Source organism: Panicum virgatum, chromosome 5N (genome assembly GCF_016808335.1).
Source record: "Panicum virgatum strain AP13 chromosome 5N, P.virgatum_v5, whole genome shotgun sequence".
NCBI lineage: Eukaryota > Viridiplantae > Streptophyta > Magnoliopsida > Poales > Poaceae > Panicum > Panicum virgatum.
This window is the reverse complement of record NC_053149.1, coordinates 30,354,746-30,368,986: the sequence shown is the minus strand read 5'-3', so window position 1 is coordinate 30,368,986 and position 14,241 is coordinate 30,354,746. Positions and strand designations below refer to the sequence as shown.

At 47.1% G+C, this 14,241-nt stretch overlaps 1 non-coding gene across 1 annotated transcript; it reads right to left on the bottom strand.

Moving 5' to 3' along the window:
* Window positions 1-12,584: 12,584 nt before the first annotated feature.
* On the bottom strand, window positions 12,585-12,691 carry LOC120677111. The gene has a single exon (XR_005676175.1). It is a non-coding gene; the product is annotated as a small nucleolar RNA R71 (small nucleolar RNA).
* Window positions 12,692-14,241: the final 1,550 nt, after the last annotated feature.

The window sequence follows — 14,241 nt, the reverse complement described above, 5'->3', positions numbered from 1 at the left end:
GCTCGTCCAAGTGAGGGAAATCGTTGCTTCAATTGTGGAAGCTCAACTCATTTCGCCCGTGAATGCCCGCAACCCAAGCGACAAAACCAGGGCCAAGGCTCTAATCAGAACAACAAGAACAAGGGCAGAAAACAGACTATTCAAGTCAGGCAAGGGCGTATCAATTTCACCACTCTTGCAGAACTTCCCGAGGGCGCACCAGTGATGACGAGTACATTTTCTATCCACAACAAGCCTGCCGTTATATTATTTGATTCTGGTGCATCACATAGCTTCATTAATGCAAAATTTGGTGCAAAAGTGGGTTTGGATTTCTGTCACACAAAAGGGTCTTATATGATATCAACACCGGGAGGGAAAGTTGCTTCAAATCAAATCATGAGAAACGTTCCGATCAAACTGGGTAGCAAAACTATCAAAACTGAATTAATCCTTTTGGCACTAGGAGGCATAGATGTGATTTTGGGTATGGATTGGATGAGTCGACATGGAGTGGTCTTAGACATTCCTTCCCGAGCTGTTGAGATCAATTCCCCAACCCATGGAACCACTACTCTCTATTTGCCATTTCAAGAGTGCACAAATTCTTGTGCATTTGCCATGAGTGGATCCAAAGTAGAAGAAATCCTGGTGGTATGCGAGTACGCCGATGTTTTTCCGGATGACTTGCCAGGAATGCCACCAGATAGAGACATTGAATTCATTATCGAGTTGCAGCCAGGCACTGCCCCTATCTCAAAGAGACCATATAGAATGCCACCTAAGGAGTTGGCCGAGTTAAAAATTCAACTTCAAGAACTTCTGGACAAAGGCTTCATTCGCCCCAGTGCATCACCTTGGGGTTGTCCAGCCCTCTTTGTAAAGAAAAAGGATGATAGTTTGAGATTGTGTGTGGACTACCGACCTCTCAATGCGGTGACCATTAAAAACAAATATCCACTTCCCCGCATTGATGTTCTCTTCGATCAACTGGCTGGAGCTAGGATTTTCTCAAAGATTGATCTTCGCTCCGGCTATCATCAGATTAAAATTCGTCCATGTGATATTCCTAAAACCGCCTTCTCCACACGGTATGGACTCTATGAGTATTTAGTCATGTCTTTTGGTCTCACAAATGCACCTGCCTACTTCATGTATCTCATGAACTCGGTATTCATGCCTGAGCTCGACAAGTTCGTCGTGGTTTTCATTGATGACATCCTTATTTATTCCAAGAATGAGGAAGACCATGCTAAGCACCTGCGCATTGTTCTCCAACGTCTTCGGGACCATCAGCTCTATGCTAAATTTTCCAAGTGTGAATTCTGGCTAGATAGTGTGAAGTTCTTGGGCCACACTATTTCTAGCGAAGGCATAGCCGTGGATCCTAGCAAAGTGCAAGAGGTGATGGACTGGAAACCTCCTACCTCCGTCCATCAGATACGCAGCTTTCTTGGATTAGCCGGATATTATCGCCGATTCATTCCGGATTTCTCCAGGATTGCTAAGCCAATGACGGAACTATTGAAAAAAGGAGTAAAGTTTGTGTGGGATGAAAAATGTGAAAAGGCTTTCCACACCCTAAGGGAGCAGTTGACTACAGCACCTGTCTTAGCTCAACCTGATAATACCAAGTCTTTTGACGTGTATTGTGACGCGTCGGGTACTGGACTTGGTTGTGTGCTCATGCAAGACAATAGAGTTATTGCTTATGCGTCACGAGCTCTTCGACCCCATGAGCAGAATTATCCTACTCACGATCTTGAATTAGCAGCGGTCATTCATGCTCTAAAGATATGGAGGCATTATCTTATGGGTACTCATTGCAATATCTACACCGATCACAAAAGTCTCAAATATATCTTCACTCAAGCTGACCTAAATATGAGACAAAGACGGTGGCTAGAATTAATCAAGGATTATGATCTTGAGGTGCACTATCACCCAGGCAAGGCTAATGTTGTAGCAGATGCACTAAGTCGCAAAGCTCATTGCCATTGCCTATCCATGGAATCTTATTCTGAAACCCTCTGTCATGAGATGAGGAAGCTCCAGTTGGAAATGATTCCCCAAGGCACCTTAAATCACCTCGCAATTGAACCAACTCTTCATGATCAAATCATTATGGCCCAGTTACATGATAAGGGTGTTGGGATCATTAAACAAAAACTCTCTCAAGGAGAAAGGAAGTATAAGTGTTTTCGTCAGGACCATAATGGAGTCCTATGGTTTGAAAGTCGTTTAGTTGTTCCGAAAAATAATGATCTTCGGAAACAAATTCCCGACGAGGCACATCTTTCCAAATTTTCTATTCACCCAGGCAGTACCAAGATGTATCAAGATCTTAGGCAAAATTTCTGGTGGACTAGGATGAAAAGGGAAATTGCTAAATATGTCTCGGAATGTGACACCTGCCAGAGAGTCAAAGCCAGCCACTTGAGAGTAGCAGGTTTGCTTCAACCTCTACCTATCCCGTCGTGGAAATGGGAAGATATAAGTATGGACTTCATTGTTGGATTACCCAACACATCCCAGAAGCATGATTCCATTTGGGTTATCGTGGATAGACTCACCAAGACGGCACATTTTATTCCAGTACATACTACTTACACTGCCAAGAAGTATGCTGAGATCTATCTCGATCGCATAGTTTGCTTGCATGGGGTACCCAAGACAATCATTTCTGATCGTGGGACACAGTTCGTTGCACGCTTTTGGGAACAGTTGCAAGCATCTCTTGGGACAAAATTAATTCGAAGCTCAGCTTATCACCCCAAACTGATGGGCAAACTGAGAGGGTGAACCAAATCCTAGAAGACATGTTGAGAGCTTGCGTCATTCATTATGACAAGAGTTGGGACAAATGTCTAGCTCTAGCGGAGTTCTCATACAACAATAGTTATCAAGAGAGTTTGAAAATGGCACCATTCGAGGCCTTATATGGTCGACGGTGTCGTACCCCTTTGAGCTGGTCGCAAGTCGGAGAACGAGTGGTATTCGGACCCGATCTCGTAACAGAGGCAGAAGAGAAAGTAAGAGTAATACAAGAGAATTTAAAGGCCGCTCAGTCTAGGCAGAAGAGTTATTTTGATAAAAGGAGGGACCCTTTGCAATTCGAAGTGGGTAATCATGTCTACCTTCGAGTCTCGCCAACCAAGGGTGTACAGAGATTCGGCGTGAAGGGCAAATTAGCTCCCCGATATGTTGGCCCTTATGAAATCACTGAGATTTGTGGACCAGTAGCCTATAGACTACGACTTCCTCCTCGACTGGCAGCAGTACATGATGTTTTCCATGTTTCTCAACTCAAGAAATGTGTTCGAGTTCCCACCGAGATCATTGAACAAACAAAAATATTGGTAGAACCAGATCTCTCTTATGTCGAATACCCTATCAAGGTTCATGATCAAAAGGAAAGGGTCACTCGAAGAAAAGCAGTTAGAATGTACAAGATTCAATGGAGTCACCATACCGAAGAGGAAGCTACCTGGGAAACTGAAAGCTACCTAAATCAAAATTTCCCCGATTTTCTGAATTCCACTGGAGGTACATCTCTTTCCTCGCTTAGCATACTTATCTGAATCTCGGGACGAGATTCTCTTAAGGGGGGTAGGCTGTAACACCTCTGGTGTTTAGCACTGTATAAAACAAGCAATTAACATGCAATGACACGTTAAACCCCCCCCCCCCCCAAATTCTCAATTACTTAAAAGCCCGAAATTCCGATTAAACACGCCAAAAAGTCAACTCTCACACTTTTGCTCAAATGAACTTTTGCCCAAAACGAAAGTTGTAGAGTTTGACAAAATAAACAACTTTCGTGTTCAAAGTTTTTCAAGTTCTAACATGGAAATTTGAGAAAAACCCCGAAAAGCAAGCGGGATCTTTAAACTTGAATTCAAATTTCAAACTTCCAAATCATCGCTCAAATGAAGTTTTGCCTGTAAGGAAAGTTATAGGAAATTTAATTTTGAACAACTTTCGTGTTCAAAATTTTTCGAGTTTCAATAGAAAATCTTAAGTTTGAACCAAGTCAAACCGCTGACTTTTTCTTCCTCTCTCCACTCTCTTTCTCTCTCCCCTCTCTCTCTTCCCCGCTGACTCCCCTCTCTGCTCTGCGCGCGCGCGCAGGCACTTGAGCGCGCGTGCGCTTGCTGCCTCGCTGCGCCGCTGCCGCGAAGCTCGCTGCCCTGCTGCCTCGCGCTGCCCCGCGGTGCCGCGCCGCTGACGCCCCCTCCACTTCAGCGTGCACGCCGTCCTCGCCGCGCCCTGCCCGTTGACGCTCACGCCACGACAAGAGCACGGCGACGCGCCGCCTCGCCGCCGTGGCGCCCAAACGGGCCGGCCGTGTGCTGCCGACGCCACCAACCCGCTCGCTGCGCCCTGAGCCGCCTTCAAGGCCGCCTGGCGAGCACGCCACCGCCAGGCCGCGCGCACGTCGCCGCTGCCCTTCTTCTACGCCCTCCCCTCCCTGCCGAGCTCTCCCTCACCCTTTGCTTCGCCCAAGGGCGTTCCACCCTCGCACTCAGCTCCCCTCCCCTTCCCAAGCCGAGCCAAGCCGCCCCAGTGCCAGAACACGCCGCCGCCCACGCCATTGCCGCCGCCGCTCGAGCTCACCATGGGGCCCCTACCCCCGGTGCCCCTCGGTCCAAATTGAACCCCGGAACGGGACCTCCTTGACTCCGTGGAGCTCCACGGCCAAGCATCGTCCATCCCCATCGTCGCCGAGCGCCGCCGGCCGCCGTCCGCCGCGGAACTCCCTGCTCCGCCCTCCCCCGACTCCAATCGACCCTCGATCTAGCTTCCTCATGGCGCCGTGAAGCTCCCCGGCCTGCCCTTGCCCCTCCTCCCGCACCGGAGCGCCGCCGCCCGCTGCAGACGCCGCCGCCGCTCCCTGGGTGCCGCCGCCGACCCTGCTCCGGCCACCCCCGTCGACCACATCACCTACCCCTAGGTAGAGCTCGGTGAGCTCTCACCCCTGGACCCCCTCCCCGCCGCCGGCAAGCCCCTCCTCGCCGGGAAACGCGCCGCCGCCGCCTCCCCTGTCTCCTACCTCCGGCCAGGAACCCCAGCGCAATTTGTTTTAGGTTTCCAGGGGGTTAAGTGAAAGATCCAGGGGCCCCCTTTGCAATCTGTGTTTTTGTATTTTCTAGATTTTCCAGTGAACTTGTAAATTCGTTTAAAAATCGTAGAAAAATCAGAAAAATGCAAACTCAACTGTTCTGGAATCCTAGCAAAGATATCTACAACTTTTGTTACGTACACTTTTTCATTTGCTCAATAGTTTTTACTTCATTTAAAATACAAAGAAAATGTACTTTATATTAGATCTCAAGTTACAAGCATGAGTTGTTAGCCATTTTTGGTCAGCGGGATACATGTTAGATGTGTAACCTTGTGTAAAAGTTTCATAGACTTTTGACATGCCTAGCTATCGGTTTATTTAGATCTTGCTTTATGCCTTGTTTAAATTAGTTTGTTGGTACATACCGTTTAACTTGGTTTACGAAGCTCAAAATTTTACAGTGCCTTTAAATTGATATTTAGTTATAGTACAAAAATTTTGAGAAATTTTAGATGGGTGGAACCTGTCCAACTAATTAATAGTATAGATATTTACACTAAATCAAGAAAAATAGTTTCTTTGCATAGAAAAATCTGATAATTTTTCTAGGGGATGAAATTGAGTTTATAACCGGTCTGGTAAAATATGAAGCTCTGAAACTTGCTATAACAGTCTATGGAATTTAATTTTGATCCGTGCAGCAATACATTGTACTATTTTTCATGCCCTGTACAATGCTTGTTTAATTATGAAAAATTTATGGAAGGCTCATCTTTAGGTAGAAAACACTCAGTTAAAATTTTGTTACCAGTACTCGTGTAGTTTTATCTATAAAATTCATTTTTGTTCCTAGCAGTAGCTGATTGTTTTATTTTTTTTTCATGGTTAATAGACTGCATGAAATGAGCTAAAAATTTCACAGTAGGCAAGTTACTCAGAGGTGTATCTTGCATGAAAATTTCAAACCCAGAATCTCTGTTTAATTTTATTTATGATAAGGACATGCTTAACCTAGTAATAAATGAGAGAAATCCTTTCTTTTGCTGCATAAGGATAAAAGGTACAATCCACCCTAGTTACTTTGTGGAGTCTGTTATAATGATTATTACTCTATAAATGATTGTCCAAAATGATGTAACATAATCTTTTGCAAACCATCTTAAGTTGGTGTTGGGTTACAACTCTTTAATGAAGGTTTGATTAAATCGTATCACTAAAATAACTCACGCTTATGCATTTCATATAGATTCGACTACTCTCCCTGACGGTACGTACGACTTGGTGCAGGAGTCCGAGAGTGAGCCGCGTGAAGCTCAAGTGAACCTAACTGATGTCACTGAAGACCCGAACCGAGTTTCGGAAGAGCCCACAGCTACTTACCCTCAGGAAGGCAAGCCCCGGAGCATGTCCTACCTATTTTAATTTATGCAACTATTTGTATTCCTGTTTATTGTACATTTAAGTTACAGGAATTGTATGGAACCTTAGTTGCATGATCCTAAGTACCTATGCTTGAACACTAGTATGTGTGGGTCGCTAGTTGGCTATGCTAATGGTTCGGTAGAAGTCGAGTGATTTCCTGTCACTCGCGAGCTCATAGGAGTTGAATGCTTACTACACACTGCAATATAAGGTTTACGGGCGGGGTTGTTGTACTTGTGATACCCCGTCTGCTTAGTGAAAATGGATAAGGCCGCGGTGTGTGGTAGTGGTGGTTAAGCGTTTGAATGTACTAACCACATGCCGAGGAATATGGTAATCGGTAAGCTTAAGTACCTAATCGGCCCGGGGAGTGGACTTTTCCCTCACCCTCTTTGAACTGGGTTCCCATGCGTGTGTTTAGGTCTGCCTGGCCAGGTTAACAAATTCGATTCGAATCGTCCGCCTCTCACGGATATTGGGACTGCTTAACCCTTTTGCCACATAGAGTAAGAAGTGGAACAATGATGATGAGAAATATGGTTGAATGATGAAAAATAATTGCTTTCCACCATGCATGCTTTAGGATAGATGCTAATGTAGAATGGTTAATCATAATAGAACTTGAAAGCTAAAATCGGAAAATAAGGACTTACTGCTTTTCGGCAAAGACAAACCCCTCAAGCCAAAAGCCTTGCATGTCTAGTTAGAGGGTTAGTTATATCCTAGTCGGGTAAGCCTTGCAGAGTATTAGTATACTCAGCCTTGCTTGTGGCTCCACTTTGTTTCAGGTGATACATTTGAAGATCAGATAGCTAGTTTGACTTGGCTGTGTGTTTTACCTCCTGGTTGGTCGGTGGAGTGGGATACGACTCCGCCCAACAATGACAATGCCGAGTGATGTCATGTACGGGCTTCATCATGACATCCTGTATCGTCGTTTAGAACTCGTTTTATTTCCGCTGCAGTGAACTCTGAACTACTTCAAGTTGAACTTCAAGTACCTTTCGGAAATTTCGAACTTGGTTTGTAATAATTAAGTTAAGACTCTGTAATGTAATATATCTGTGAAATGTTGTACTCTCTGGACTCACCTTCGTGTGAGTTGCATGTAAGCTTTGGGTTTCGAATGCAGCTCAGGTGGTTTTATCGGGACTTTACCCGACTGGACTGCCGGATTACTCCGTTTGAAGTGCGTGTTAGCCGGGATTACCTTTATGGTGATGGTTAGCGCACTTGAGCCGGATTAATTTGGGCGGTACTGCCACAGTGAGAAGCAGCTCTTTGGCCCTGAGATCATAGATGATGCAGAGCAGATGGTTCAGGCAGTGTGAGAAAATCTGAGGATTGCACAGAGCAGACAGAAGAGCTATGCTGATGGCAAACGGAGAGATCTGACTTTCAGTGTCAGTGATTATGTGTATCTGAAGGTATCTCCGATGAGAGGAATCCGCAGATTCAATGTCAAAGGGAAGTTAGCACCTCGGTATGTGGGGCCATTCAAGGTGCTAGAGCGGAAAGGCGAAGTTGCTTATCGCCTGGAGTTACCTCTCCGCCTCTCGGGAGTTCATGATGTCTTCCATATATCTCAGCTGAAGAGGTGTCTGCGAGTACCCGAGGAGCAGGCACCACTGGATGGAGTAGATGTACAGGAAGATCTGACTTATATTGAGCATCCGGTGAAGATTCTGGAGACATCAGAGAGGGTTACTCGGAACAAGCGCATCAGGATGTGCAGAGTTTAGTGGAGTCATCACAGTGAAGCTGAGGCTACATGGGAGCGAGAAGATGAGCTACGGAAGACATATCCAGATCTCTTTGCTAGCCAGCCCAGCTAAATCTCGAGGACGAGATTTCTTTAAGGGGGTAGGGTCTGTAACACCCTAATTTAAATTCCAGCATTTTATAATAAATTCAATTGGCTTCATTTAAATTTCTAAGGTTTATTGTGTTAGACTTGCATTTAATCTAAATTTTGTTGCTTAAGTAATTAAAATTTTACCATAGGTTTAAATTTTGGTGTTGCATTCATGCTGGTGCATGTTTTTTTATTTGAGTGTAGTTTGAATTCAAATTTATATTTGAATTCAAACATTGTTTGAATTAGGAATAGAAAAGAGAACTAGAAATAGAAATAGAAAGAAACCCAAACCCTGTCAGCCCAGCAACACCCAAAGTCAACCCAGCCCAAACCCAACTTCCCAGCCCAGCCCGCTCTTTCCCCTGCGGCCCAGCCATTTCCCATCTCTTCCCGCACGCGGCCCAGCTCTGCACGGCCCACGCCGCAGGCCTGCCTCCCCCCCCCCCCCCCCGCTCGCGCAGCAGCCCGTCCCCCCGCGTCGCCCCGCACGGGCCCGCCTGCCAGCGTGCGCCCGCTCCCCCTCGCTGCCCCGTCTGGCCCACACGTCAGGGTCGCCTTCCTCCTCCCGCATCCCCCACGCGCTCAACGGAAACCGCCGTGGCTCCGCCAAGCACGCATCCCCGAGATCCCCGGCTTGCCCTTTATTAGCCACCCCACGACTTCCCTGCACCCATCCACCCACGTGTCGCCGCCCCTAACCCTAAACACGCCACGCCCCATCGCGCCGCCGGAGCAGAGTCGCTACTCCACCGCGGCCACGCCGCCCTGCGGCATCCCAGCCCCTGAGAATCCCCGCAGAAGCTCCGCCGTGACTACAAGGATCTTCCTAAGCCGGCCACGCCCCAATTCTCGGACTGCAGCACCGGAATCGCGCCAAGCTCCCCAACCCCGGTAAACTCCGATCTCTGGCCATTTGCGCATCCCCGGCGATCCCCAGACCTCCCTGATCGTTGTGCATCTCCGCAGGACAACCCCGAACCTGACCGTGGGACTAGCAGGTCGGAGACGCCCTGCAACGCCCGGACCCCAAGCCCCGCGTCGAACTTCGCTGCCGGAACTCACTGCCGCCCCCGCTGCGTCACGCCTCCGACCACCACGACCCCTCTGTGAGCATCAGCTTAGTATCCCTTTCCTTTTTGCGCTAGTTTCGGTAGGCTGTAGCCCTGGAAACCCCCGAGCGGTCTACTCCGGCGAGACCACGCCGCCCTGCGCCGCCGCAGGCCTCAACCGAGCCCCTATCCCCATGCCTAAGCCCACCAGTGGATTACACATGCATCTCTCATGCCCCACGGCCAAACCTGGGGCCCAAACCGAGTCCGGCAGCCCCCGTTCCCCCTTCTCCGGCCACGCGCCGCCGCGGAACAAGGAGTTCCGGTGAGCCGCGCCGCCCCCACGCGCCCGATCTGCCCAGATCCGTCCAATCCGAGATGGACGCCTGTGATTAGAACCCAAACCGATCAGATCTGGACCACCAGATCGAGATCCAATGGCCGTAATCCAAAGATACCGGTTCGCCTGGCGTTTTTGTTAAAGAGCCCCCCCCCCCCAGTTTTCCTAGAATCAACCCGCAGTCCACCTCTTTTGAAAAATAATCGCAGATAGGCCCAAAACTTTGCAAGAACCTCCCTGAGCTTCCTAGAATTTTAACCCGCCGTCCAGCCCCTGTCTTTTTGCGAGTTAGACCCTGGAATTAATGTTTATTTATGTTTTAGTCCTCGGTTTTAGCAGAAAAGCCCCTGAACCTTGTTTTAGGCCTAGTTTATGCGTTTTAGCTCCGATTTTAGCGTTCTTTATGTCCACACGATCGTTGTAACGCGTAGAATAGTTTTAGACTAGTTTAGTGTGCTGTTTTTATGTATTGATGTACTGTTTCTTAGTTTTTGCTAGTGTTTGCTTGTATGCTTATTATTGTGCATTGTTTTGGCCATGTGTTCGTGAGTAGACGTTGATCCATCTGAGGAGCCCCAGTACCAGTACCCGGAGCAGCCGTCTTCCGAGCACTTTGAGCAGCAGCCAGAGCAGTACGAGGAAGGCAAGTATAACATGAACAACCTATCACCTTTAATTACAATTTCATACTGCATTTTAATACTGTATGCCTATAAGGACTTTCCTAGCCACTTTATATCCTTTATATATGCCTTTGGGTTGCATTTTGGTTAGTTGTGCTAGGTTGCTGCGCTATAACACACTTTGGTCCTTTTTAATTAAATTGACTAATGGTTTACTTGAACTTAATTCTGAGAGTGGCCCTCTGTGTGGATGAGTGGCTCACGTCTCGTTAAAAGATGGTTTTTGTAGAAACATGGTTTAGGGGGCCAGCACGGTGCTTAGTGCTTGGTTGGCCACTCTCCATAAGGACCGGTTCATAGAGCGACAACCTGGACAACAGCGCTACCACAAGGCTAGAATGGGATAGACTTGGCTTACTAATTAGGTCTTTTTGGTTTGGTGTAACTTACCTGCGGGGCAAGAGTAGTAAGCTTCAATGGTCCCTGCTCCTCCGGCTTGGTCTGTGCTTGGATTGCGCTGCTGTGCTTGTACCCCCAGAGGTGGGCCCCATCATCGCTGACCTATCTCTCGCGGTTACGCCTTACCAACGAGATTCTTTGTAACGGCCTCGTAGTGAGTCGCTAGTCATCTCACCTAAGGAAGTGTGATGAACCCCTAGCGTAGCTCACGACTTGTGGGTAAAGATGTGCAACCTCTGCAGAGTGTATACCTGGTATACTAGTCGTGCTCACGGTTATGAGCGGCCCAGATCCTCCTTTTGATTAGTGGAGTTATCTCCTTCCGACGAGGGAGGTGCTTCTCGGGGTTACCTTGGTGGCTTGGTTTTGGTTTGGTTCTCAGTAGTAGTATGATTAATTCTGATTAATTACTATGTAATTGGGTTAATGGTAATTCATCAACTCGTAGTAAATAGCTTAAATAAAATTTTGCCAAGATTAAAAGCTAATGCAGTTGAGTCAGCCAACCTTAGAGCCTCATAGTTTGTGTTATACTTGTTGAGTACAAGTTGTGTACTCACCCTTGCCTCTTCTCTACTTTTTCCTCTTGGCTATGCTACTGCTGCTCAGTTCCTACCGACATGAGGGAGTTCGTCCAGCGCTACCAGGACTATGAGGACTTCTAGGTGTTCGTCTCCCAGTCGACGTCCCTGTGGCGCCCTGCTTCAGCTTCGGAGAGTCTTTATCGTATTTTGTACTTCGCTTCCGCTGTATCAGACATTTTTGTCATTATTGTAATAAATAACATTCGTATTCGCTTTATTATGTCTTTTTACATGATATGTGCTATGATATACTGTTCATTCTGTTGTATATACGTGTGACTTGATCCTGGCACGTATATGATTGCTCGGTTTATGTTCTTTTATAAACCGGGTGTTACACCATGACTACAAGATCATGCTAAGCGATCTATCTCGATAATAGATCTAGGATGAAGCAAACCCAAAGAAAAGAACAAAATCGAAAGAGAGAACATGGTCGCTAAAGATTTGGAATCATAAGTAACTTCACCATGAATGATTATATATCACAAGATCACAACCGGGGCCCTACATTGATCTTGATGATCCTAGCTCCAGAACTCCGACGTGGTCTTCCTTGCAAGGTTCCCACGTCGGCTTGGGAAGCCCCTAGACAACTAGCACGACCCTCGGCTCTCCGAGAGGTGTCCCTCTATCTTCTCTGCTCCTTGGCGTCGTCTCCGCCTGGGCCGGCCGGCTCAATGGGCCCAGGCCGGCCGGCCTGGCCCATTTTCTCGCCGCCTCGCGTCCTCCTTTCTCCCCAAGTCTTCTGGAGTTTATACCTTTCACGATTGCACCCCGTTGGACATCGTTATCTTCGAGATTTCTTCAAGGAAAAGGATAGGACGGAGAATCCTTCCTTAAATCTCTATTTGCTTTGCTTAGCCACGAAGTATCTTGATCTCATCTTGTGGGCTTTGTCCTTTGGGCTTCATTGGAGGGTGGATGTGCATGAACGGGCTTCTAGTCGTCATGGCCTTTGGTCCTTTGTTTGGGCTTTTGGCCTTCATCTTTCTTCGTGTTATTGCGTGATCATGGGCCTCATCATTTCATGCTCCAAAATTGGTCAAAAACTTGCAAAAATGAAGTACCTCCAAAATATATGTGCAAATGCGAAAACGACCAATAATCAGGCCAAGGTTAGGATGGTTAGTGATTTTGATATTAAATTCATGCCATTATCAAAGTTAAACAGGGGATAAAATGGATACTTAAGGAGCGCCAACACCCTCCGAGGCAAGATCTCTGGCTTTTAGCAGCTCCCAAATGAAGCCATTCCGGAAGCTTGGGAGAGATTCCGGGAATACATCGCAGCATGCCCCCACCACGGCATGGTGGAATGACTAATTATTCAGAGTTTCTTCAATGGCCTGAACACACCAGCTTAGAACAACATCAATGCAGCATCAGGTGGTTCCTTCCTTTCGCTCAGCGTCCCTGAAGCAAAAGCGCTAGTAGAGAAGATTGCTTCCAACCAGAGTTGGAAAGGTGAAAGGCAGCAACAACCTTGCAAGGGAATTCATCATATTGACAGCATTGATATGCTTGCTGCCAAGATGGACCTTCTCATGAAGAGACTAGAGTCTCTGCACTAGGAGGCTAACCAAGTTATGGATTCTCGCATGACATGCAAGATTTGTGGAGAAACCGAACACATGGGCAACTCTTGCCCGATCACTCAGGAGGAAGCTCATTTCGTTGGAGCGAACAACTCCAACAACTCAGGCTTCCATCCTCAGCAGGGATGGAATTCCAAACCCAACCTCCCCTTCAGTCAGTAGCAAGGTATGAATTTTAATAACAATTTTCAGCCCACTTTAAAGGACTTAGTTTGTGGCCACAAACAAATTAATGAAAACATTAGTAAGAAATTCCTTGCTAATGACAAAATTTTGGAGTCTTTGGTCGGACAACTAGAGGGCATAAACTCAGTTATTAAAAACCAGTCGAGCTTCAATAAAATGATAGAAACTCAGGTTGCTCAACTAGCCTCATCTTATCCTAACAATAATTCGGGAAAACTTTCTGGGCAACAAGAAGTTCCTCCGAAGGAAAGTGTTAGTGCGGTAACTACGCGGACAGGTAAGTCCACGCAAGAACCACCATACCCTAAAGATGCAGGATCCCGGCAGAAAGTCGTACCCGTCAGCAATACCTCTGCTGCAAGCAATGACCAGGAGGAGGCAGAAGAGTCCAATACAACTGCTGCCCAGGAGGAAACCGTGGACCCCCTAGGACTTCACGGGAGTTTCATGACACTACTACCTTACCCTTTCTGAAACGGTTAAGGAAGACGGTGGCCGACACGCAATTCCGCAAGTTCGTCATGGTAATACGAAAGTTGTATGTCAATATACTGCTTCTTGACGCTATGCAGGCCCCAACCTATGCCAAGTATATCAAAGATATGCTTAGTAACAAGAGAAGCCTGCCCACCACCGAGGTCGTGCTACTCACAGAGGAGTGTAGCACAGCTATACTCGATCCTCTCCTGGAGAAGAAGAAAGATCCAGGATGCCCCACAATCACATATTCAATCAGGAGTCAACATTTCTCACACGCTCTGCGTGATTTGGGAGCAAGCGCCAGCGTCATGCCCAAGGTAGTTTATGATAAACAACTATCATGAGCTTGCCCCTACTGCTATGTGCTTGCAGCTAGCGGACCAGACGGTCCGTTACCCCGCGGGAATTGCATAGAACGTTCCGGTTAAAATCCGGAACTTCTTTATCCCCGTTGATTTAGTCGTCCTCGACATGGAAGTCGATGCCAAGACGCCTCTCATTCTGGGAAGGCCATTCTTGAGTACTGCAAATGTACACATTGATGTCGAAGCCGGAGAAATTCAGCTCAACATCAATGGCAGACAGAGAGGTTCACCTT